The sequence below is a fragment of the Ovis aries genome, chromosome 10 (assembly GCF_016772045.2).
Source record: "Ovis aries strain OAR_USU_Benz2616 breed Rambouillet chromosome 10, ARS-UI_Ramb_v3.0, whole genome shotgun sequence".
In the NCBI taxonomy this organism is placed as follows: domain Eukaryota; kingdom Metazoa; phylum Chordata; class Mammalia; order Artiodactyla; family Bovidae; genus Ovis; species Ovis aries.
The window spans coordinates 2,236,937-2,261,606 of record NC_056063.1 but is presented as its reverse complement, the minus strand read 5'-3'; the positions used below and the strand labels follow the sequence as shown (position 1 = coordinate 2,261,606).

At 43.0% G+C, this 24,670-nt stretch overlaps 1 non-coding gene and 1 pseudogene across 1 annotated transcript; one reads left to right on the top strand and one right to left on the bottom strand.

Moving 5' to 3' along the window:
- Positions 1–8,650: 8,650 nt before the first annotated feature.
- LOC101120092 (ubiquitin carboxyl-terminal hydrolase 10-like) lies at positions 8,651–12,499 on the bottom strand (annotated as a pseudogene).
- Positions 12,500–23,289: 10,790 nt separating this feature from the next.
- LOC114116737 (U6 spliceosomal RNA) lies at positions 23,290–23,396 on the top strand. The gene has a single exon (XR_003590564.2). It is a non-coding gene; the product is annotated as a U6 spliceosomal RNA (small nuclear RNA).
- The last annotated feature ends 1,274 nt before the right edge of the window (positions 23,397–24,670 follow it).

Genomic DNA, 24,670 nt, shown 5'->3' with positions numbered 1-24,670 from the left:
GTGGCAGAGGCCTGGGGGTGGGGAGGCAAGTGTGGGTTTGTTTAGAGAATTACTTCAAGGATCTTAAGCTGGAAAAGGATTGAGTGGATGAGGCCCCTCCTCATTGCTCCTGGGCCACATTTTTAGATGCACATAGAAACTGCCACTTAAACAAGATGGTTCACCTTGATATCTGCTTTTGGAGTTTACCCTAACTTATTGGGTGTGCTGACGAGGATTTTGAAGTATTTTCTCAAAATATAAATTTAAAATATTCATTTTCCAGACTTTCTTTTAAAAAATAGTATCCCTGATTAGAAATTTTGGAGTAACATATACACACTATTATATTTAAACAAGGACATAAAGGACCTACCTAGAGCACAGAGAACTATACTCAACATTTTGTAATAATCTATATGGGAAAACAACCTGAAAAAGGATATATATATATATCTATATATCTCTGTATATCTGAATCAATTTGCTGTACACCTGAAATTAACACACACTGAAAATCAACTATACAAAACAAAAACAAAAACACAACACAGTATCTGTGTGCTTTAACTTAGCTTTGAAAAACCAGAATCACCTTTCATCCTTTCCCCTAACATAAAATCTGCCCTTAATCCTCATCTAACCTCTGTCTTGTGTAAGTTTCCTCCTTTTACATTTCTAGAGCCATTCCTCTGATTCAGAAGTCTGGAGCAGTCTCGTCGCTGGAGATCTGGCACCAAGGTTGTATCTCTGAAATCAGGTGGAACTGGCTTTGATTTTCTGCTCCATTCCTTGTTATATACATGACCTTAAATTACTTAACCTCTCTGCTTCAGTTTCTTCACTTGAAAAAATGGCTATAATGGTGGCTTTTTCCCTCGTAAGATCTTCACATAAGAGTAGGATAGTGTTTGCATGTAAATTAACCGCATACGAATAGCTGGGAGCAGAGTCTGGAGCTGGACTGCTTGGGTGAATGCTTCACAAATGCTAGCTAGCTCTGTGTCCTTGGGGAAACCGTATCACTAATCTATGACTCGGTTTTCTTATTTGAAAAATGGGGATAATGATAGTATTTACCTCACAGAGATTTAATGAGAAATGAGCAAAATGCTTCATAGCGTCTGGTGCATTGTGAGTGCTGTACATGTGTTTCTTAATTTCAAAAATGCACAGAAGACATGCTCAGTTGTTTTCCTACTGGTTATCCTTATTTTCACACTGTATCAGTTCATCCCATCGACCTCTTATGAATCTTCCTAAAACACCACCCTCAGGATTAGTCTGAATGATGTGGCCACAAAGAACAAGCCACTAACCAATAGCGGCTTAACCTATAGTGTATCTACTATTTGCTTAACTGGTTGTTTGGGAATAGGCAGTCCTGGAATTGACTCCGCAGTTCAATAATGTCATCAAAGACCCAGGCTTCTTGAATCTTATCACTTAACCATCATCTGTGAGTGTGAGAGATCATTTTTCAAGATTGCCACTGAAGCTCTAAGCACTGTCTGTATCTGTACACAACAGAACTCACAGGGTGAGTTCAGCAAGGGGAACCAATGAAGGAGAGAGTATAATGATTTTCCCTTTGTTTATCTTTCTCTTTAAAAAAACTCATTTTCCCGGAGCACTCAGTAGATCTTCCTTACAAATCATTGCTCAGATTTCAGTTACATCGTCAGAGCTGGTGGTCTTCATCCTTTAAAACTGGGCAAACGAAAGGAAGGATGGCTGTGGAAGGACATTAACAGTGTCTGGCCACACTTTAATCACGTCACTTTCTTGCCCTGCTTTAAATCTTTTCATGGCACCTCATTGCCTGCCAGAAAGCCAGAGCCTTCCTAGTTAGTTGTTGAAACTCCTCCTCCATGAGAAGTAGCACTTCCCACGGCTCACCTCCACAGGCCTCTTTCTTAAGTCTGCACTGGTGCTAAGCCATTCTACCAGCCATGAGCTACATGGCCTTATATTTCCCTGCCCTCCTCTTCCTAGGTTTTATTGTTTGTAATATGTTTGTTATTTCTCCCTTTCCAACCACTGTGACATACATTCTTCACTGCTCATCTCTGCATGTGGACATGCAACCTTTCATTAAAGATACAGACCAAATGTCTTCTCCTCTACTAAAAACTTGTCTTATCTTCCAAAGCAGAAAGACTTTTCTTTTCTTCACATTCTTCATGTTGTTTTATATTATTTCAACATTCAGATATTAAGGCATTTTTGCTATGGAATGGGGCTATATATTTTCACCTTTGTGTCCCATTTCTCTTAGCCATACTTAATCATTATAATAACAAATATAAAACTATTTATTATTTACTACTTAATGGGCATGTAGGACACTGAGCACTTTACATGTATGCTCTCATCACACTAACCCTTTAAAAGTGTGATTATGTCCTTTTGAAGAGGAGTAAACTGAAGTTAGAGCTTCTCAGGTAGCGCTAGTGGTAGAGAACCTGCCTGCCAATACAGGAGACATAAGAGACGTCGGTTCAATCCCTAGGTCAGGAAGATCCCCTGGAGGAGGGCATGGCAACCCACTCCAGTATTTTTGCCTGGAAAACCCCATGGACAGATGAGCCTGGCAGGCTACGGTTCATTGGGTCGCAGAGAGTCAGACATGAGTGTTGTGACTTAGCATCCACACATGCAAATTGAAGTTAACGGAGATTTAGTAACTTCCTTTAAGGCACCAGATTTTGAGTGGCTGTGTTTAAGTATTCTGTGACCTATATTTTCAAACAATATACTGTGTGCCTCCTTAATGTAATACTTCTTGAAGTAGTAAGTCTTCATTACATTTTTATTTAAATGAATGAAAAAATATTTGTATGAATTGGTTAATAAATATCACCAGGCAGTATAATATGTACCCTGTTCCTACTTCTCCCTCCCTTAGATTAATCACCCCCAAAATTGTATTTTTAATGTAGATTAAATTCCCTGGATACCTTCCCCGTTCTTTCTCACATTGCTTTAGCTATGTAGTTTTTTATTCAATCAACAAAAAGAAATACCTGTATTAATTGAACACAAGTTGCTTGCCTGTGTCAAGCAGTGTACTAAGTCATAATACTTTTGGCTTCATCTAGCCACTACAATAGAAAACAGCTTAAACACATAGTTGTCTTTATTTATGTCCCTTAACATTTGGTAGGTATTTGCTAGGTGTGTGCAGCAGGTTATTGATGTTGGATCGCAGCATTGGTATCTTTGCAGTTTGCTAGAACTTTCCCTCCTGGTTGCAGTCTGGATGCTGCGACTCCAGATATCACATCTTCATACAACATACAGAAGATATTCCACATTTCTCATTATATCTTAAGGGTAGAATTGAATTACATGCCTACTCCTAGATAGCTAGTTCCATACTCCCTGAGATCAAGAATCTCCTGATGCCTGAGCTAAATTAGTGTCTGCTATGTAAGAAAGAGGAGAAGAGAAATAGTTTTCAGTCACCAACAAAATTTTTTTCCAAATGAGTAATACAGAAATGAATAAGAGGAATATAACTCCTGTCTTGATGAAGCCAACTCTTAGCAAAAGAGATAGTAATTAAAAAAAAAACAAAGCTAAACTGAAATTATACATTACTATGTGTGATGTTGTTGTTCTTGTTAGGTCACTAAGTCCTGTCAGATGATTTGTGATCTCATGGGTTGTAGGATGACAGGCTCCTCTACCCTCCACTATCTCCTTGAATTTGCTCAAATTCACATCCATTGAGTCAGTGATGCTATCTAACCATCTCATCCTCTGCTGCCCCCTTCTCCTTTTGCTTTCAGTCTTTCTGAGCATCATGGTCTTTTCTAGTGGGTTGACTCTTCACTATGTGGCCAAAGTATTGGAGCTTTAGTTTTAACATCAGTCCATCCAATGAATATTGAAGGTGCATTTCCTTTCGGATGGACTGGTTGGATCTCCTTGCAGTCCAAGGGACTCTCAAGAGTCTTCTCCAACACCACAATTTGAAAACACCAATTTTTCATCTCTCAGCCTTCTTTATGGTCCAACTCTTACATCCATACACGAGTACTGGAAAAACCATAGCCTTGACTATACGCATCTTTGTTGGCAATGTGATGACTCTACTTTTTAATACACTGTCTAGGTTGGTCATAATTTTTCTTCCAAGGAGCAAACATCTTTTAATTTCATGGCTGCAGTCACCATCTACAATGATTTTGGAGCTGAAGAAAATAAAGTCAGCCACTGCTTCCACTTTCCCCCTTCTATTTGCATGAATCTGTGGGACTGGATGCCATGATCTTAGTTTTTTGAATATGGAGGTTTGTTTTTTTTTCAGCTTTAAACCAACTTTGTGATTTTTGTTGATGGGCAACAACTGTATACTCCTAGCTATCACTAACTGTGTACATTAGAAACGTGGCATCGTAGAAGAGCAGACAGCAGAATAAGACAGGAGCTGGAAGGGAATACCAATCTTCATTATTTTGCTCCTTTTTCACTATGTGTACACAGAAGCATGAATGCACTTTGAAATCTTTTAATGGCAATAAAGTTACAATCACCCTTTTATGTGACTGGCATTGTAACTCCAAATATTTGATCTGCCATGTGTACATAAGCAGCTTCTCCTTGCACAATTATTAAAATGTATTTTTCCTGTTAGGAACCAGCAACTTTTCTGTGTGTTTGTTTATCTTTTGAAGAACTATTTCTTCTCTGGTAACTGGCTTGTTTTTTTTATCATTGATCAAAAACTAAAGGATGAGGGATGAAAGTGTGATGGATTCAAAAATTTATCCTTTTTAAGTAAAGATAAAATTTATTTTTACAAATTTACAATTGTTGTTGCTGGTGCAGGACTTACTCTACTATGCAATTAGACTGGGAATCAAACGCAAGTTACCCTTCTTACTCAGAAATTACCGTTATTTCAGAAATGGGTTTCTTATGTACTTTCTTGAATCAACTGACAGTCTGTTTCACCAGAGGATTTTGATTTGGAAGCTAGAAGTCAGTGGAAGCTATGCTGTGCACAAACCACAAAGCGTCTCCTTGCACTCAAGCCCATTTTTTCAATAAGGAGAAAGAGCCTCTCCTTTCAGTTCAGTTCAGCTCAGTTGCTCAGTCGTGTCTGACTCTTTGTGACCCCATGAGTTGCAGCACACCAGGCCTCCCTATCCATCACCAGCTCCTGTAGTTACCTCAGACTCACGTCCATCGAGTCTGTGATGCCATCCAGCCAACTCATCCTCTGTCATCCCCTTCTCCTCCTGCCCCCAATCCCTCCCCAGCATCAGAGTCTTTTCCAATGAGTCAACTCTTCGCATGAGGTGGCCAAAGTACTGGAGTTTCAGTTTTAGCATCATTCCTTCCAAAGAAATCCCAGGGTTGATCTCCTTCAGAATGGACTGGTTGGATCTTCTTCCAGCCCAAGGGACTCTCAAGAGTCTTCTCCAACAAAACAGCTCAAAAGCATCAATTCTTTGGAGCTCAGCCTTTTTCACAGTCCAACTCTCACATCCATACATGACCACAAGAAAAAACAATAGACTTGACTAGATGGACCTTAGTCAGCAAAGTAATGTCTCTGCTTTTGAATATACTATCTAGGTTGATCATAACTTTTCTTCCAAGGAGTAAGCGTCTTTTAATTTCATGGCTGCAATCACCATCTGCAGTGATTTTGGAGCCCCCAAAAATAAAGTCTGACACTGTTTCCACTGTTTCCCCATCTATTTCCAAAGAAGTGATGGGACCGGATGCCATGATCTTCGTTTTCTGAATGTTGAGTTTTAGGCCAACTTTTCCACTCTCCTCTTTCACTTTCATCAAGAGGCTTTTTAGTTCCTCTTCACTTTCTGCCATAAGGATGGTGTCATCTGCATATCTGAGGTTATCGATATTTCTCCCGGCAATCTTGATTCCAGCTTGGGCTTCTTCCAGCCCAATGTTTCTCATGATGTACTCTGCATATAAGTTAAATAAGCAGGGTGACAATATACAGCCTTGACGTACTCCTTTTCCTATTTGGAACCAGTCTGTGGTTCCATGTCCAATTCTAACTGCTGCTTCCTGACCTGCATACAGATTTCTCAAGAGGCAGGTTAGGTGGTCTGGTATTCACATCTCTTTCAGAATTTTCCACAGTTCATTGTGATCCACACAGTCAAAGGCTTTGGCATAGTCAATAAAGCAGAAATGGATGTTTTTCTGGAACTCTCTTGCTTTTTCCATGATCCAGTGGATGTTGGCAAATGATCTCTAGTTCCTCTGCCTTTTCTAAAAGCAGCTTGAACATCAGGAAGTTCACGGTTCACGTACTGCTGAAGCCTGCCTTGGAGAATTTTGAGCGTTACTTTACTAGCATATGAGATGAGTGCAATTGTGTGTTAGTTTGAGCATCCTTTGGCATTGCCTTTCTTTGGGATTGGAATGAAAACTGACCTTTTCCAGTTCTGTGGCCATTGCTGAGTTTTCCAAATTTGCTGGCATAATGAGTGCAGCAGTTTCACAGCATCATCTTTCAGGATTTGAAATAGCTCAGCTGAAATCCCATCACCTCCACTAGCTTCGTTTGTAGTGATGCTTTCTAAGGCCCACTTGACTTCACATTCCAGGATGTCTGGCTCTAGATTAGTGATCACACCATCATGATTATCTGGGTCGTGAAGATCTTTTTTGTACAGTTCTTCTGTGTATTCTTGCCGCCTCTTCTTAATATCTTCTGTTTCTGTTAGGTCCAGACCATTTTGTCCTTTATCGAGCCCATCTTTGCATGAAATGTTCCCTTGGTGTCTCTAATTTTCTTGAAGAGATCTCTAGTCTTTCCCATTCTGTTCTTTTCCTCTATTTCTTTGCATTGACTGCTGAAGAAGGCTTTCTTATCTCTTCTTGCTATTCTCTGGAACTCTGCATTCAGATGCTTATATCTTTCCTTTTCTCCTTGGCTTTTCTCTTCTCTTCTTTTCACAGCTATTTGTAAGGCCTCCTCAGACAGCCATTTTGCTTTTTTGCATTTCTTTTCCATGGGGATGGTCTTGATCCCTATCTCCTGTACAATGCCATGAACCTCAGTCCATAGTTCATCAGGCACTCTAGCTATCAGATCTAGGCCCTTAAATCTATTTCTCACTTCCACTGTATAATCATAAGGGATTTGATTTAGGTCATACCTGAATGGTCTAGCAGTTTTCCCTACTTTCTTCAATTTGAGTCTGAATTTGGTAATAAGGAGTTCATGATTTGAGCCACAGTCAGCTCCTGGTCTTGTTTTTGTTGACTGTATAGAGCTTCTCCATCTTTGGCTGCAAAAAATATAATCAATCTGATTTCGGTGTTGACCATCTGGTGATGTCCATGTTAGAGTCTTCTCTTGTGTTGTTGGAAGAGGGTGTTTGCTATGACCAGTGCATTTTCTTGGCAAAACTCTATTAGTCTTTGCCCTGCTTCATTCCACATTCCAAGGCCAAATTTGCCTGTTACTCCAGGTGTTTCTTGAGTTCCTACTTTTGCATTCCAGTCCCTTATAATGAAAAGGACATCTTTGTTGGGTGTTAGTTCTAGAAGGTCTTGTAGGTCTTTATAGAACCATTCAACTTCAGCTTCTTCAGCATTACTGGTTGGGGCATAGACTTGGATAACTGTGATATTGAATGGTTTGCTTTGGAGATGAACAGAGATCATTCTGTCGTTTTTGAGATGCATCCAAGTACTGCATTTGACTCTTTTGTTGACCATGATGGCTACTCCATTTCTTCTGAGGGATTCCTGCCCGCAGTAGTAGATATAGTGGTCATCTGAGTTAAATTCACCCATTCCAGTCCATTTTAGTTCACTGACTCCTAGAATGTCGACGTTCACTCTTGCCATCTCTTATTTGACCCCTTCCAATTTGCAGAGATTCATGGACCTGACATTCCAGGTTCCTTTGCAATATTGCTCTTTACAGCATCAGACCTTGCTTCTATCACCAGTCACATCCACAGCTGGGTATTGTTTTTGCTTTGGCTCCATCCCGTCATTCTTTCTGGAGTTTTTTCTCCACTGATCTCCAGTAGCATATTGGGCACCTACTGATCTGGGGAGTTTGTCTTTCAGTATCCTATCATTTTGCCCTTTCATACTGTTCATGGGGTTCTCAAGGCAAGAATACTGAAGTGGTTTGCCATTCCCTTCTCCAGTGGACCACATTCTGTCAGACCTCTCCACCATGACCCGCTTGTCTTGGGTTGCCCCGCAGGCATGGCTTGGTTTCATTGAGCTAGACAAGGCTGTGGTCCTACTGTGATTAGATTGACTAGTTTTCTCTGACTATGGTTTCAGTGTGTCTGCCCTCTGATGCCCTGTTGCAACACCTACCATCTTACTTGGGTTTATCTTACCTTGGACGTGGGGTATCTCTTCACGGCTGTTCCAGCAAAGCTCAGCTGCTGCTCCTTACCTTGGATGAGGGGTATCTCCTTACTGACGCCCTTCCTGACCTTCAACTTGGAATAGCTCCTCTAGGTCCTCCTATGCCTGCGCAGCCACTGCTCCTCAGGTTGCTCCTCCTGGCTGCTGCCCCTGGCCTCTGGCATGGTGAGTTCCTCAGGGCCACCGCCCCTGACCTTGGATGCAGGGTAGCTCCTCTTGGCCGCCGCCCTTGACCTCAGACGCGGAGTGTCTCCTTCCTTAGTAAGGATTATAAGAGCCACTAAAGAGAAAAGGGGAGGTGGTGAGAGCAGAGCCTACAAGCAGCCCGGGCATGGCTACAGCAGGTCCACGCAGCTGTGGTGCAGGAGGTGGGCTGCACCCTCCGTGGTGGGCATCGCTCCTGCTGCTGGCTGATGGCCTTGACCGTGGGGCTGATTACCGTTTCCATCTGGCTGATCACCGTGACAGTTGGGCTGATCACCGTCACTGTCTGCTCATCAGTGTGCCTCCAGCCCTTGAGCCTGATCTGGGAGATGTCCTGTGGCCACCCATGGCACTGCCGCCGTGGTGGTAGACCACTGCAAACAGCCTATAGGCTCTGTGGCATTTAAAGTTCTTATTTTTAAGCCCTGGAGAGAGCAGTCTTTACTAATTTCCATGTCCGCAGGATATTTAGCATTTCTGATGAGCTTCTGACAGCCCCCAGTCTTGTACACGAACCGCTGGAGGTGCAGCAGGAGCACAAAACAGCTTTTCCAGAGTCACTCTCCAGCTGATCTCCATCTCTTGTTCGGTTTTGGTGGTATCACCCAGGCCAGACTCTCTGGCCACCAGGCTCCCCATTGTATCCTGGACAGTGCGTATCTTGTTGGACTGGATGTCCAGATGCAGATTGAAGAACAGCTGCCTGGTGGCAGACGCTTTTGAACCCTACTGGTAAACCACAGACCTGATGTGTCCAGCAAAAATGCCAGCGATGGGGGCCTGAACAAAGGCCGCCTGGTGAGTGACTGAGGTCTTGTTTCTGGGGCCTGCTTACTCCCACTCATCCTCACTTCCTTCTTCTGGTTCTTCCTGGTCCTCTTCGTTCACTGAGTGGCTTTTGGGTCCACTGGAAACAGTAAGGTTTTCATTATTTGGTGACAGAAGTTTCTTTTGGTTCAGCATTTCCTCGTGGAGTCCATTTAGAATGAAACCTAAGTACTCCTCAGCATCTTCTTGCTCATCCTTTACAGACTGGCTCCACTTGATCACCATCAGGAGTCTACAAATATACATGGGTTCAAAGGCAGCTCTGGGGTGGATATCCCTCATGATCTTATCTCCGAGAGCTTGTCTGGGTTTTGGAGGTACTGGCATATTAGTAAACTCATTTATTAGCTAAACAAATCTGTCTGTCATGGGTGTGGATGTACAAGGGCTTTGCACTTTTGAATACAGAGGAATGAACTTCATCAGGTGATATATCAGTTACACCTGCAGAGTGGCTTTGATGTAGCACTAATTTCCTTTGTAGATCAGCCCACAGGGTTGCAATGACACTGGTTTATGAATCAGGGTGGTGTTCTCCAGGAACTCTGCAATCTTTATGGCTTCGGGATCCTCTGAAACTGGAACCAGCCCTTCCTTGACTTCTGCCTGCTTTTCAGAGATGAAGGGAGACGTGTGGAATGGGAATTCTTAGTTTGCACAGAAACCACAGGCGAGGAGGAGGAAGAGAGTTAGAATCATGAAAAAAACTGGCCCACGATTTGGCGGGCTGACTGGTGGGCACCATGCCCGCTGTGGAGGCTGGGGTGTTCTAGGAGGTGGGGTGCTCTCGGCCTTTTTAGGGCTGAGTCCAAGCTCTCCATGGTGTGCAATTCCACCCCGTTGGCAGCTGTGCCCTCAACCAAGGATTCAAGTATTTGTCCCTTAGAGACTCCAAGGCTCTCAGTAGTCTCAGTCCCCATGGAGGGCTGAGCCACAGCTGTCCTCAGCAGGGTGTCCCTGCCAGGAGTCAGCCCTGGGGCAGCCCTCAAGCTGCTCTGCAGTCCTGGCCCCACTGTCCAGGGCTCGGGGAAAGCCCCAGTGAGGCATGGCATCGCTGATAAAGTCTGTGGTGTTCTGAGGGCTGCCCCAAGTCCAGGGGTGGGGGGACTATGGGCACATTCCCATCAAATCTGCGTCCTCGGTGCCTACACTGTTGTGGACTGCTGGGCCAGGTGACCACTGACCAGGGCTTCTGCCGAAGGCCTGCCCTCAGCACTTTCAAGTGACTGTAATATCCAGGAGGATGTTTCTTCTTTTTGCACTCCCTTTCTACCACACAGTTGCACTCATCTCACATGCTAGCAAAGTAATGCTCAAAATTCTCCAAGCCAGGCTTCAACAGTACATGAACTGTGAACTTCCAGATGTTCAAGCTGGTTTTAGAAAAGGCAGAGGAACCAGAGATCAAATTGCTAACATCTGCTGTATCATCAAAAAAGTGAAAGAGTTCCAGAAAAACATCTATTTCTGCTTTATTGACTATGCTAAAGCCTTTGACTGTGTGGATCACAATAAACTGTGGAAAATTCTGAAGGAGATGGGAATACCAGACCGCATGACCTGCCTCTTGAGAAAGCTGTATACAGGTCAGGAAGCAACAGTTAGAACTGGACATGGAACAACAGACTGGTTCCAAATAGGAAAAGGAGTACGTCAAGGCTGTATATTGTCACCCTACTTATTTAACTTATATGCAGAGTACATCATGAGAAACATTGGGCAGGAAGAAGCCCAAGTTGGAATCAAGATTGCCGGGAGAAATATCAATAACCTCAGATATGCAGATGACACTACATTGATGGCAGAAAGTGAGGAAGAACTAAAAAGCCTCTTGATGAAAGTGAAAGAGGAGAGTGAAAAAGTTGACTTAAGGCTCAACATTCAGAAAGCTAAGGTTGTGGAATCTGGTCCCCTTAATTCATGGCAAATAGATGGGGAAACAGTGGAAACAGTGTCAGACTTTATTTTTTTGGGCTCCAAAATCACTGTAGATGGTGATTGCAGCCATGAAACTAAAAGTCGCTTACTCCTTGGGGAAAAAAGTTATGACCAACCTAGACAGCATATTCAAAAGCAGAGACATTACTTTGTCAACAGAGGTCTGTCTAGTCAAGGCTATGGTTTTTCCAGTTGTCATGTATGGATGTGAGCGTTGGGCTATAAAGAAAGCTGAGCACCAAAGACTTGATGCTTTTGAACTGTGCTGTTGGAGAAGACTCTTGAGAATCCCTTGGACTGCAAGAAGATCCAACCAGTCCATCCTAAAGGAAATCAGTCCTGGGTGTTCATTGGAAGGACTGATGCTAAAACTGAAACTCCAATACTTTGGCCACTTGATTCAAAGAACTGGCTCACTGGAAAAGACCCTGATGCTGGGAAAGATTGAAGGCAGGAGGAGAAGGGGACGACAGAGGATGAGATGGTTGGATGGCATCACTGACTTGACGGACATGAGTTTGAGTAAGCTCTTGGAGTTGGTGATGGACAGGGAGGCCTGGCATGTTGTAGTCCATGAGGTCACAAAGAGTCAGACACGACTGAGTGACTGAACTGAACTGAACTGTCCGAGACTGCCCGAAATGCCTTCATTCTCTATAACTTCTTCCCCGGCGTGAGAGCTGCCATCCAGGGCAAGGGAAGGGCCTAAGTACTGGCAGTTGACAGAGCTGTAGTTCACTTCTTTATCAATGTCATCGGGGAGTTTTTTGGAAGTTGTGCAGCTAAGGACAAATTCAGGGCCTTGAGGATTCAACGTATTTGAAATACTGTAGTTGGGAGTTCTCGGCAAAGTGTCACTGGGTTCAATTACTTCATTAACAACATATTCAATTCTCTGATAGTTGTGTCCATCAGGGAAATCACCAGCAGCCTGTGCGCCACACAGAACTGTCCCACCATGTGGAGGAAGCTCCAGGGCATGAAGAGTCACAGAGAACTGATTGAATTCATCAGGGCTAAAATCTCCAAAAATATACTGCAGGTTGCAGAGGGTCCTGGTGGCCCCTTTCAGTAAGCCTCGGTGATCATCCAACCCCTCATCATCCAACTCCCCCCAAATGTTGAGTTTCAAGCCAGCTTTCTCACTCTCTTCTTTCATTATCAAGAGGCTCCCTAGTTCCTCTTCACTTTCTGCCATTAAAGTGGTATCATCTGCATATCTGAGATTGCTGATATTTCTGTCAGCAATCTTGATTCCAGCTTGTGATTCATCCAACCTGATGTTTCTCATGATGTATTCTGCATAGAAAGACTTCCCTGTTGCTCAAATGGTAAAGAATCTGCCTGCCATGCAGGAAACCAGGGTTTGATTCCTGGGTTGGGAAGTTCCTCTAGGGAAGGGAATGGCAATCCACTCCAGTATTCTTGCCTGCAGAATTCCATGGGCAGAGAAGCCTGGTGGCTACAGTCTGTGGAGTCACAAAGAGTCGGACACGACTGAGTGACTAACATACATACTCTGCATAGAACTTAAACAAACAGGGTGACAATATACAGCTTTTTCATATTCCTTTCCCAATCTTGAACCAGTTTTTGGTTCCATATCTGGTTCTAACTGTTGCTTCTTGACACACAGACAGGTTTCTCAGGAGACAGGTAAGGTGGTCTAGTATTCTCATCTCTTAAAGAATTTTCCAAAGTTTGTTGTGATCCACACAGGCAAAGGTTTTAGCATAGTCAATGAAGCAGAAGTAGATGTTTTTCTGGAATTCCCTTGCTTTCTCTATGAGCCAACAATCGTTGGCAATTTGATCTCTGGTTTCTCTGCCTTTTCTAAACTCAGCTTGTGCATCTGGAAGTTCTTGGTTCACGTGCTGCTGAAGCCTAACTTGAAGGATTTTGAGCATTACCTCACTAGCATGTGAAATGAGTGCAATCGTATGGTAGTCTGCACTTTCTCTGTGCCAGGGACTCAGCTTTGGACGTTCGTTTGAGGAAACTTGTTCTCAAAGCATTGTTCCAGATGAGCAGTATCAGCATCACTTAGAAACTTGTCAGAAACTCATACTCTGTAGCCCCAACACAGACCTACTGAATCAGAAATTCTGAGGATGGGGCAAGCAGTGTGTGTTTTCCTCAGCCCTCCAGCGGTCCTGATGCATGCTCAAGTTTGAGAAACACTGTTACAGAAGAAACAGGAGACATAAAAGGAAGAGACACAAACACAAAGAGAAATTAAAGGAACTAAACACAAACACCTGAGTATCTACATGGAATAAAGCTGCACATAGGAATCTGGAGTTCAGGAGAGAGTTTCGGTGGGAGATGATCAACTTAGAGTGTTACTTGAAGCTACTGGAACAGTGAGATAACCTAGGGAGAAAATCAAAGGAGATGAAGCCTGATCACTGAGGCATGGGAAACTCCAATGTTTAGAGAAAGGGAAGCAGAAGAGGAGCCGGTAAAGGAGTCTGAGGAGTGGGGACAGGAGCGCTCGAGGGCAAACTAACAGTGAGGTCATGGAAGTTAAGAGGCAAAAGCGCTTCAGAGGGGATGATGGAGCCTCCTCTGCACAATGCAGAACCTCTCTCCTCTTCACTGAGTGCCAGCAATGTCTTGTTGGAGAACTGCCCCTGACTCAAGTGTGGGGTCTGACTGAGTTAAAGTAACTCCTGTACCAATATTTGGTACAGGAATGAATCTGAGGCCTAATTTTGGCCAGTAAGACTGGAAAAGCGTACTAGTGACTTCTGTGAAAATCCTTCCTTTTTTAGATAGAGAACAACAGGCAGCTAGTGTCTGTCTCTCGGTGGATGTAAATAATATAGTCCTAGTTGTTACTGAGGCCCATATCATAACAACAAAGGGCCAGGATGGCATCATTTTAAGACCATAAACGTTCTTATTTATAAAATGAGGAGATGCTAGTACCTAGGTCACAGAGAATGGCATTTTGGACACTCATGCAAAGAAATTAAAGAAATTAAAGGAACTAAAGCTCTTGATGACATGATTGAGCTGCCAAATCACCCAAAGCAAACTTTCTGTTTATAAGCTAATACATTTCCTTGTTTCGTCAGTTTAATTTAGGATTTCTGTTTCTTGTAGCTGGAAGCAGCTTATCTGATAAAGTGATATATGAAGGCTATTTCTATTTTTAATTGTCAGAAAGTCCCTGATTTATTACAAATTCTCAAGAAAGATTATTTGTATGACGTATTGTTCAACAAATTTTGTAAAGTACTTTTCTAATGAAAGGAAATCTGCAACCTAATCTTATAAAACAACAGCAAAAAAATCAGTTTAGGAATAATGGATAAGTATTTTACTTATCTTAGAATGATATATATTTCCTATTAATGTATTCTTCTACAATTCAAGTCGTATATTAATATTAAAACCTCAATGGAACTAATTTTTTGAACTATCATTTGACAGAAAAAGTACAGATATTGAAAGTTTCTGTCCTATCCTTCCTTTAACTTTGAGTAATTGTATGGACGGAAAATTAGGTCTAAGAAAAGAAGATCTTGAATTTTCAATATGCAAAACACTATAAATATAAATATGCATATAAAGTCAACGGTTTGACTGGTTGAAATGTTGATATCTTAATAGCACTGAGAAAACTGATCTATTAAAATACAATGAAAGTTAATACTTCAAATTAATTTTATTTACTACTGGAACACTAGAGGAGGTTGTACAAACAATGTAAGAATGCTAATCTAGAAATCAGGAGCTTTTTGTGTTAGTTCCTTCCCTCCCACCAGGTGTGTGGTCTCAGATACATAATTAACCTCTTCTTACCTTACCTAGGACTTCCCTGGTGGCTCAGACAGTAAAGCGTCTGTCTACAATGCAGGAGACCCGGGTTCGATCCCTGGGTCGGGAAGATCCACTGGAGAAGGAAATGGCAACCCACTCCAGTACTATTGCCTGGAAAATCCCATGGACAGAGGAGCCTGGTAGGCTACAGTCCATGGGGTCGCAAAGAGTTGGACATGACTGAGTGACTTCACTTATTTACTTACTTACCTTATCTAAGGGATTCCATGGTCATCTGAGTTAAATTCACCCATTCCAGTCCATTTTAGTTTGCTGATTCCTAGAATGTCGACATTCACTCTTGCCACCTCCTATTTAACCACGTCCAATTTGCCTTGATTCATGGACCTGACATTCCAGGTTCCTTTGCAATATTGCTCTTTACAGCATCAGACCTTGCTTCTATCACCAGTCACATCCACAGCTGGGTATTGTTTTTACTTTGGCTCCATCCCTTCATTCTTTCTGGAGTTATTTCTCCACTGATCTCCAGTAGCATATTGGGCACCTACTGACCTGGGGAGTTCCTCTTTCAGTATCCTATCATTTTGCCTTTTCATACTGTTCATGGGATTCTCAAGGCAAGAATACTGAAGTGGTTTGCCATTCCCTTCTCCAGTGGACCACGTTCTGTCAGACCTCTCCACCATGACCCGCCCATCTTGGGTGGCCCCACACGGCATGGCTTAGCTTCATTGAGTTAGACAAGGCTGTGGTACATGTAATCAGATTGGCTAGTTTTCTGTGATTATGGTTTCAGTGTGTCTGCCCTCTGATGCCCTGTTGCAACGCCTACTGTCTTACTTGGGTTTCTCTTACCCTGGACGTGGGGTATTTTCATTGCTTCTCCAGCAAAGCACAGCCACTGCTCCTTACCTTGGACGAGGGGTATCTCCTCACCATCATCCCTCCTGACCTTGAAAGTGGAATAGCTCCTCTAGGCCCTCCTGCGCCTGTGCAGCCACGGCTCCTTGGACATGGGGTTGTTCCTCCCGGCCATCGCCCCTGGCCTCAGAAGGGGGTAACTCCTCTTGGCTGCTCCTGCACTGTCGCAGCCTGGAACTCTCAGCTGCTCCTGCATCGCCGCAGCCTGGCACTCTCGGCAGCCGCCCCGACCTCAGATGTGGGGCAGCTCCTTTTGGCTGCTGCCCCTTGGGCATGGGGTCCTCCCGGCTTCTGCCCCTGACCCTGGACGTGGGGTAGCTCCTCTCAGCTGAGCTTGCGCACAGTCGCAGCCGCCCATGCTTGTGAAGAAAGCTGAGCGCGGAAGAATTGATGCTTTTGAACTGTGGTGTTGGAGAAGACTCTTGAGAGTCCCTTGGACTGCAAGGAGATCCAACCAGTCCATTCTAGAGAAGATCAGTCCTGGGTGTTGTTTGGAAAGAATGATGCTAAAACTGAAACTCCAATACTTTGGCCACCTCATACGAAGAGTTGACTCATTGGAAAAGACTCTGATGCTGGGAGGGATTGGGGGCAGGAGGAGAAGGGGACAACAGAGGATGAGATGGCTGGATGGCCTCACTGACTCGATGGACGTGAGTTTGAGTGAACTCCAGGAGTTGGTGATGGACAGGGAGGCCTGGTGTGCTGCATTTCATGGGGTCGCAAAGAGTCAGACACGACTGAGCGACTGAACTGAACTAACTGAACTACCTTATCTAAGGAGAGTGAGAAGAGGTTGATCTTAGTAACATGTAAAGTTTTTCCAGTTCTATAATTCTATAAGTTAAATTGTTAACTTAAATCTGTAAAGTGAAATAATTAAAGGTTTATTTTTAAAATTAATTAATTTTAATTGGAGAATAATTGCTTTACAATATTGTGATGATTTTTGCCATGCATTGACATGAATCAGCCACATGTCCACATGTGTCCCCCCATCCATCACCTCCCTCCCCACCCCATCCACCTGGGTTACCCCAGAGCACCAGCTTTGAGTGCCCTGCTTCATGCATTGAACTTGCTCTGGTCATCTGTTTTACATATGATAACATGCATGTTTCAAAGCTATTCTCTCAAATCATCCCATCCTTGCCTTCTCCCACATAATCCAAAAGTCTGTTCTTTACATCTGTGTCTTTTTTTGCCTCCGTGCATATAGGATCGTCCTTACTGCCTTTCTAAATTCCATATACATGCACTAATATACTGTATTGGTATTTCTCTTTCTGACTTACCTCACTCTATATAATAGGCTCCAGTTTCACCCACCTGATTAGAACTGACTCAAACGCATTCCTTTTTATAGATGAGTAATATTCCATTGTGCTTATGCACTACAAATTCCTTATCCATTTGTCTGTTGATGAACATCTAGCTTGCTTCCATGTCCTAGCTATTGTAAACAGTGATGCAATGACTATTGTGTCTCTTTTAATTCTGGTTTCCTTGGTGTGTGTGCCCAGCAGTGGGATTGCTGGGTTGTATGACAGTCGTATTTAAGTTTTTTAAATACACTATTCTCCATAGTGGCTGTACCAGTATGCATTCCCACCAGCAAAAAGGCTCCCCTTTCTCTGCACCTTCTCCAGCATTTATTGTTTGCAGACTTTTTGAGAGTGGCCATTCTGACCAACGTGAGATGATATCTCATTGTGGTTCTGATTTGTATTTCTCTAATAATGAGTGATATTGAGCATCTTTATATGTGTTTATTATAAAGGCTCATTTCTATAAACATGTCCTATGTAATCTACTCTACTTATAATTCCAAATTGGTAACTGTTTTTGATTTGTAACAGTCTCTTTCAAACATTTCTATTTCAAATTATTTACTAGGATCAGGTAGAAAGCTTCCATATGGATGAGTTTTAATTAAAATACCCGTGTGCCATGCACCAGAAAAGCATTATTTTAAAGAGAAGTGCAAACATACTATCACAATGAAAAAATTTCCCTCTTTCTGGTGGCTAGAAACAGGACTAAAATGAAGCATGATTCTAAAACCAGCAATGTTTTTCCTAAATCATGAGATTATCATTAACAACATTCTTTTTAAAAATACCACAGTGATGTTCTTGTTTGTAGTGTGATAAAGGCTGCATCAGCAGGGTAAGTTTTGTGGCGTGAAGTGCTTAGTGTTCCATTTGTCCTGCAGGGTCTTCTGTGACAAACGTGCTTCATCCATCCAACAACCAAAGTCAGCCATATGCAAACGTGGGCAACAATGAAGATTTTCTACATATGTTCCTGAATATTAATAGATAAATGTTATATTTATTTCCTTTAATCTACTGTTAGTTACTCTTAGCTCTTTTTTCATCTCCTCCACAACAAAAGACACATATACTGTAAATGACTATTAATTTGGGGCATTTTCTTTGTAAATTCTTTGTCTTCTCTAATGTTAAAAGGCAATAGTAGCCCTTAACCTTTGGGTTAATAAATATGATTCAATCGAGTTAAACTGCTGTTCTCCCAGAACTTAAAAAGTAAAATACCAATATAAATATGTGGTAATTATCACCAGAACTATTCATTTTTAACTATTAAATTTAAACAAAGAGCAATTGCTGTTTGCTCATGCAAAACAAACAGTGCCTGCTTAAGATCTTTTTGATTAATCTGTCTCTCTGTGTGCAGATCCAGGAGAAAGCATCGCGTTGGCCTCAGCACACACATCTATGAAATGGAAAAAGCTTTGTTGTCCCAGTCAATTGTTAGGGTTTTCCCAAAGCAGTGGTTTAGTGGTAAAAAATGGAGTGGGGGGAAGTCCAAATCCTGGCGAACAGGCCAACATACCCAAGGTCTGGCAAACGCAGCCTAGTTCTAGGACCGGCATCAGGAAAAAAGGAGGTGCTTTGCTATTGGTCTTCCCTAGTGACTCAGTTGGTAAAGAGTCTGCCTGCAATGCAGGAGACCCGGGTTTGATTCCTGGGTCAGGAAGATCCTCTGGAAAAGGAAATGGCAACCCACTCTAGTACTCTTGCCTGGAGAATTCCATGGACAGAGGAGGCTGGCAGGCTATGGTCCATGGGATCACAAAGAGTCAGACATGACTGTAAGAATAACTTTTACCTTTTGCTTTTGGGGGAAGGTGGCTGAATAGGTGAGAAGAGGAACTTATAAGATACCAGACCAGATCATTCTAGAAACTGCATCCAAAGAAAGTATAATGAGAAAGAGGAAACTTCATAACCCAGAACTCCTGGCAGAGGCACTGCTGTGAGTACCAGGGCAGACTAGCGTGTGCTCAGCACATTGCGTCCCCTGGGAGGACACCAGGCAGTGAAAAGGCAGAGGGGCCCAGACAGTGACGTCTGCATGGAGACCCTCGTGTTTCCAGACCTTTCCAGTGTGAAGTAAAAATCCACAGACCATCACAGCCTATTTCACTTGGTTGGATTTCTTATAGAAACTGGTGTAAAGGGAGGGATGGATGTTAAACCTTCTGAGAGGAGTAGAGGCTGTGGGGAACCAAAGGGAGGGTCCAGATAGGCACTGGCCTGTGGGCAGGAATTCCCACTGTCTGAGAGGGAGGAAGCCCTGGCTGACCCCTTGGTTACATGAGAGGGATGAAGGAGGAACTGTCTGCTATAACTTATGTTACCAGTGTCAGCACTCAAGAGAGGGCAGGCTGGGTCCAGTCTCCTGGAACAAGGCTGGCTGGAGCAAGGTAATGGACAGATCTCGGTGCTGGTGGGAGACCCTGCATGGGGACCTGGGGCTGTGACCAGGGTGAGTCAAACTGAGCATGTGAGTGGGTATCCATATGTAAGAGGTGTTGGCCTGGACAGAGGAGTCTTAGAAACCCAAGCAGAATAAGCCAGCTAGGCAGCGTTACCTGCAATTACTTAGAGGGTTCTCCTAAAGGATTCATGGGCTCATTCACCAACTCTGTCTCTGACTTAAATATTTCACATTCTATTGACTCTTTGGATAGAAAACTGATGTGCAGTTTCAATATCATCTTATTTAAATTTGAAGCACTGCAGAGACAGGAGTCATTAAGACCATCTTGAAAGAGCCTAAGACAGGGACAGGAATTGACATCACATCAATACGGAAATGGACAGAGCGTGATGTCTGATTGGAGGGCATCACAGTGAGCAGGGGGCTAGTCTTTGCTGCAGTGTTTGGGCTTCTCATTGTGGTGACTTCTCTTGTTGTGGAGCATGGGCTCTAGTCACATGGGTTTTACTAGTTGCGACCTGCGGGCTCAGTAGTTGCAGCTCCCAGGACATAGAGCACAGGCTCAATAGTTGTGGCACACAGGCTTAGTTGCTCTGCAACCTGTGGAATTCTCCTGGACCAAGGATCAAACCCATGTCCCTTGCAATGGCAGGAGAACACCTATCCAATGCACCACCAGTCAAGTCCAAGAACAGATACTTTTTGAGAGCAGTTTAGAACAAATTCATACATAACAACTCCCAACCTTGATCTAAAAAGAGCTTGTGTCATGATTTAGAGGAAGGGGCACTGCACTGGTTATTTACTGCTGCATAACACAATATGACAAAATTATTGACTTAAAACAATATTTATTATTTCACAGTTTGTATGGATCAGAAGCTTGGACATGGCTTACTTAACTGAGGCCTCTGTTTCAAGGTTTGCAATCAAGGCACCAGCTGGGCTGCAGAACTCTCAAGGCTCAGCTGGTGAATATCCAGTTCCATATTCACTGGCTTGATATTGACAAGATTCAGTTTCCTGTGGATTGTTGGCCAGAGGAAGTCCTCAGTTTCTTGCAATGTGGGCCTCTTCCTAGGGCAACTGACAACATGGTGTCTAACATCTATCAGAATGAGGAAGAGAGCAAGAGGAGACAAGCAAATCAGAAATTGGAGTCTTTTATAACCTAGCCTTGGAAGCGGCATTCCATCATTTGCTAGCACAGGTCATGGGTCCAGCCCACTCTCAGGAGTCCAGCCCACCCTCAAACATGCATAGGTGGAGAGTTGGGGATCAGTTTATAAGCTGTTTAGCACAAGCAGTAAAACACAGAACAATGAGCTCCATTAAAAATCTTTCAATCTGGGGAAACATCAAAGGTGGATTCTGAAGTTGTAGGCAAAGGGGAGTGTGAAAGCATGGGTGAAAGGCGATTCCTTCTGTTCAGGCATCAGCAGCAAGGGGATGAGAACATATTCCAGATGGCGGCAAAGTAGAAACACTGGCGGGATTTCTCAAGAAACATGTGAGATATCTGCTGGGCAAACAATAAGATTAAAACCCACTTTGCTGTTAATGGTTCATTAATCAGAATTCTTTTGCATCTTGAAAATCTAGGGGGTTAGAAGTCACAGCTGCATGTAGGCTCTCTCCACAAGGATCTTATATACGGCTTCTGATAGTTCCCAACTCTCAGCCTCTTGTTTAATAATCCCCCAATATTTCTGTCTGTAACATACACCCAAGCCACAAAAGGACTGGTTGTCCTAACTTCTGTAGTGGGCATGTGCCCACTACACAGTGCCATCACTTTGCCAACAAAGATCTGTACAGTCAAAGTTATGGTTTTTCCAGTAGTCATGCATGGATGTGAGAGTTGAACCATAAAGAAGGCTGAAGTGAAGTGAAATGAAAGTAGCTCAGTTATGTCTGACTCTTTGTGACCCCCTGGACAATTATACAGTTCATGGAATTCTCCATGCCAGAATACTGGAGTGGATAGCCATTCCCTTCTCCAGGGGATCTTCCCAACCCAGGGATGGAACCCAGGTCTCCCGCATTGCAGGTGGATTCTTTACCAGCTGAGCCATACGGGAAGCCCAAGAATACTGGAGTGGGTGGGCTATCCCCTCTCCAGCAGATCTTCTCAACTCGGTAATCAACCAGGGTCTCCTGCATTGAAAGCGGATTTTTAAGAACAAGGCTGAGCACCAAAGAATTGATGCTTTTGAACTGTGGTGTTGGAGAAGATCCTTGAGAGTCCCTTGGACTACAAGATGATCAAACCAGCCCATCCTAAAGGAGATCAATCCTGAATATCCATTGGAAGGACAGATGCTGAAGCTGAAGCTCCAATATTTCGGTCACCTGTTGTGAAGAGCTGACTCTTTAGAAAAGACCCTGTTGCAGGGAAAGATTGAAGGCAAGAAGAGACAGGAACAACAGAGGACGAGATGGCATCACCGACTCAATGGACATGAATTTGAGCAAGCTCTGGGAGATGGTGATGAACAGGGAAGCCTGGAGTGCTACAGTCCATGTGGTCACAAAGAGTCGGACAGGACTCAGTGACTGCACAATGACAACAACAGCAGCACCAATCATTGTGTCCAGGAGGGTGCAGTGTCATGACTGGCCTACCTGGAGACTAATCTTACTTGCAGAACTAAAGGCTGAGGGCACTGCTTGCAGTCATTCATACAGTCCCCCAGATAGTTCCACTTTCCTTCCAAGCACCCAGTAGGATTGCAATTCTCTTCCATTGGGATAACTCATGGCCATGTGACTTTGACCAATGAAAGGGAGCAGAAGGGATGGCTGTCACTTTAAAAAATAACATTCTTATTGAGATGTAATTCACAAACCATAAAATACACTCTCTTCAACTGTACAGTTCAGTGGTTTTCAGTATATTCACAGAGTTGTTCACTTATCTCCTCCATCTGGTTCTGGAAAGTTTTCTTCACTCCAAAGTGAAAACTAATGTTCAGCAGCAGTTGCTCTACCACCAGCCCCTGTCCAATGCTAATTTATTTTCTGTCTCTACAGACTTGCCTATTCTGGATGCTTCATACAATGTGTGGCCTTTCATGACTAGCTTCTTTCACTGAACATAATGATTCCAAGGTCATCCCAGTTATAGTAGAATCAGTATTTCACTCCTTTCTATGGTTGAATAATATTTCAGTGTATGGATTTACTGCATTTTGTTTATCCATTCATTCACTGATGGACATTTTAGTTGTTTCCCCTTTAGCTATTATGCATAATGCTGCTATGAACATTTGTTTATAGGTTTTTGTTCTTTTCATTTCTTTTGCATATATACTCAGGTGTGAGATTGCTGGGTAATGTGGTAACTCTCCGTTTATCTTTCTAAGGAACTGCTAAGCTGTTTTCTAAAGCAGCTGAACTATTTTACATTCCCACCAGCAGTGTATAAGTGTTTCAGTTTCTCCACCAACACTTATAATTTTCTGTCTTTTAAATTTAACTATCCTTGTGCTCGCTTCGGCAGCACATATACTAAAATTGGAATGATACGGAGAAGATTAGCATGGCCCCTGCGCAAGGATGACACGCAAATTCGTGAAGCGTTCCATATTTTTATGATTTGGGAGAATGGCATTCTAACATGTGTACTATCATGTAAGAATCGAATTGCCAGTCTATGTCTGATGCAGAATACAGCATGCTTGGGGCTGGTGCATGGGGATGACCCAGAGAGATGTTATGGGGAGGGAGGTGGGAGGGGGGTTCATGTTTGGGAACGCATGTAAGAATTAAAGATTTTAAAATAAAAAAGAATAAAAAATAAAAAAATAAATTTAACTATCCTTGTGGGCACCTTGTTACGATTTTGGTTTGCATTTCTTTAATGACTGGTCATAGCAAACACCCTCTTCCAACAACACAAGAGAAGACTCTACACATGGACATCATCAGATGGTCAACACTGAAATCAGATTGATTATATTCTCTGCAGCAAAAGATGGAGAAGCTCTATACAGTCAACAAAAACAAGACCAGGAGCTGACTGTGGCTCAGATCATGAACTCCTTATTACCAAATTCAGACTGAAATCGAAGAAAACAGAAAAACTGCTAGACCATTCAGGTATGACCTAAATCAAATCCCTTATGATTATACAGTGGAAATGAGAACTAGATTTAAGGGCCTAGATCTGATAGATAGAGTGCCTGATGAACTATGGAATGAGGTTTGTGGCATTGTACAGGAGACAGTGGTCAAGACCATCCCCATGGAAAAGAAATGCAAAAAAGCAAAATGGCTGTCTGGGGAAGCCTTACAAATAGCTGTGACATGAAGAGAAGTGAAAAACCAAGGAGAAAAGGAAAGATATAAGCATCTGAATGCAGAGTTTCAAGGAATAGCAAGAAGAGATGAGAAAGCCTTCTTCAGCGATCAATGCAAAGAAACAGAGGAAAAGAACAGAATGGGAAAGACTAGAGATCTCTTCAAGAAAATTAGAGATGCCAACGAAACATTTCATGCAAAGATGGGCTCGATAAAGGACAGAAATGGTATGGACCTAACAGAAGCAGAAGATATTGCGAAGCGATGGCAAGAATACACAGAAGAACTGTACAAAAAGGATCTTCATGACCCGGATAATCATGACGGTGTGATCACTCATCTAGAGCCAGACATCCTGGAATGTGAAGTCAAGTGGGCCTTAGAAAGCATCACTATGAACAAAGCTAGTGGAGGTGATGGAATTCCACTGGAGCTATTTCAAGTCCTGAAAGATGATGCTGTGAAAGTGCTGCACTCAATATGCCAGCAAATTTGGGAAACTCAGCAGTGGCCACAGGACTGGAAAAGGTCAGTTTTCATTCCAATCCCAAAGAAAGGCAATGCC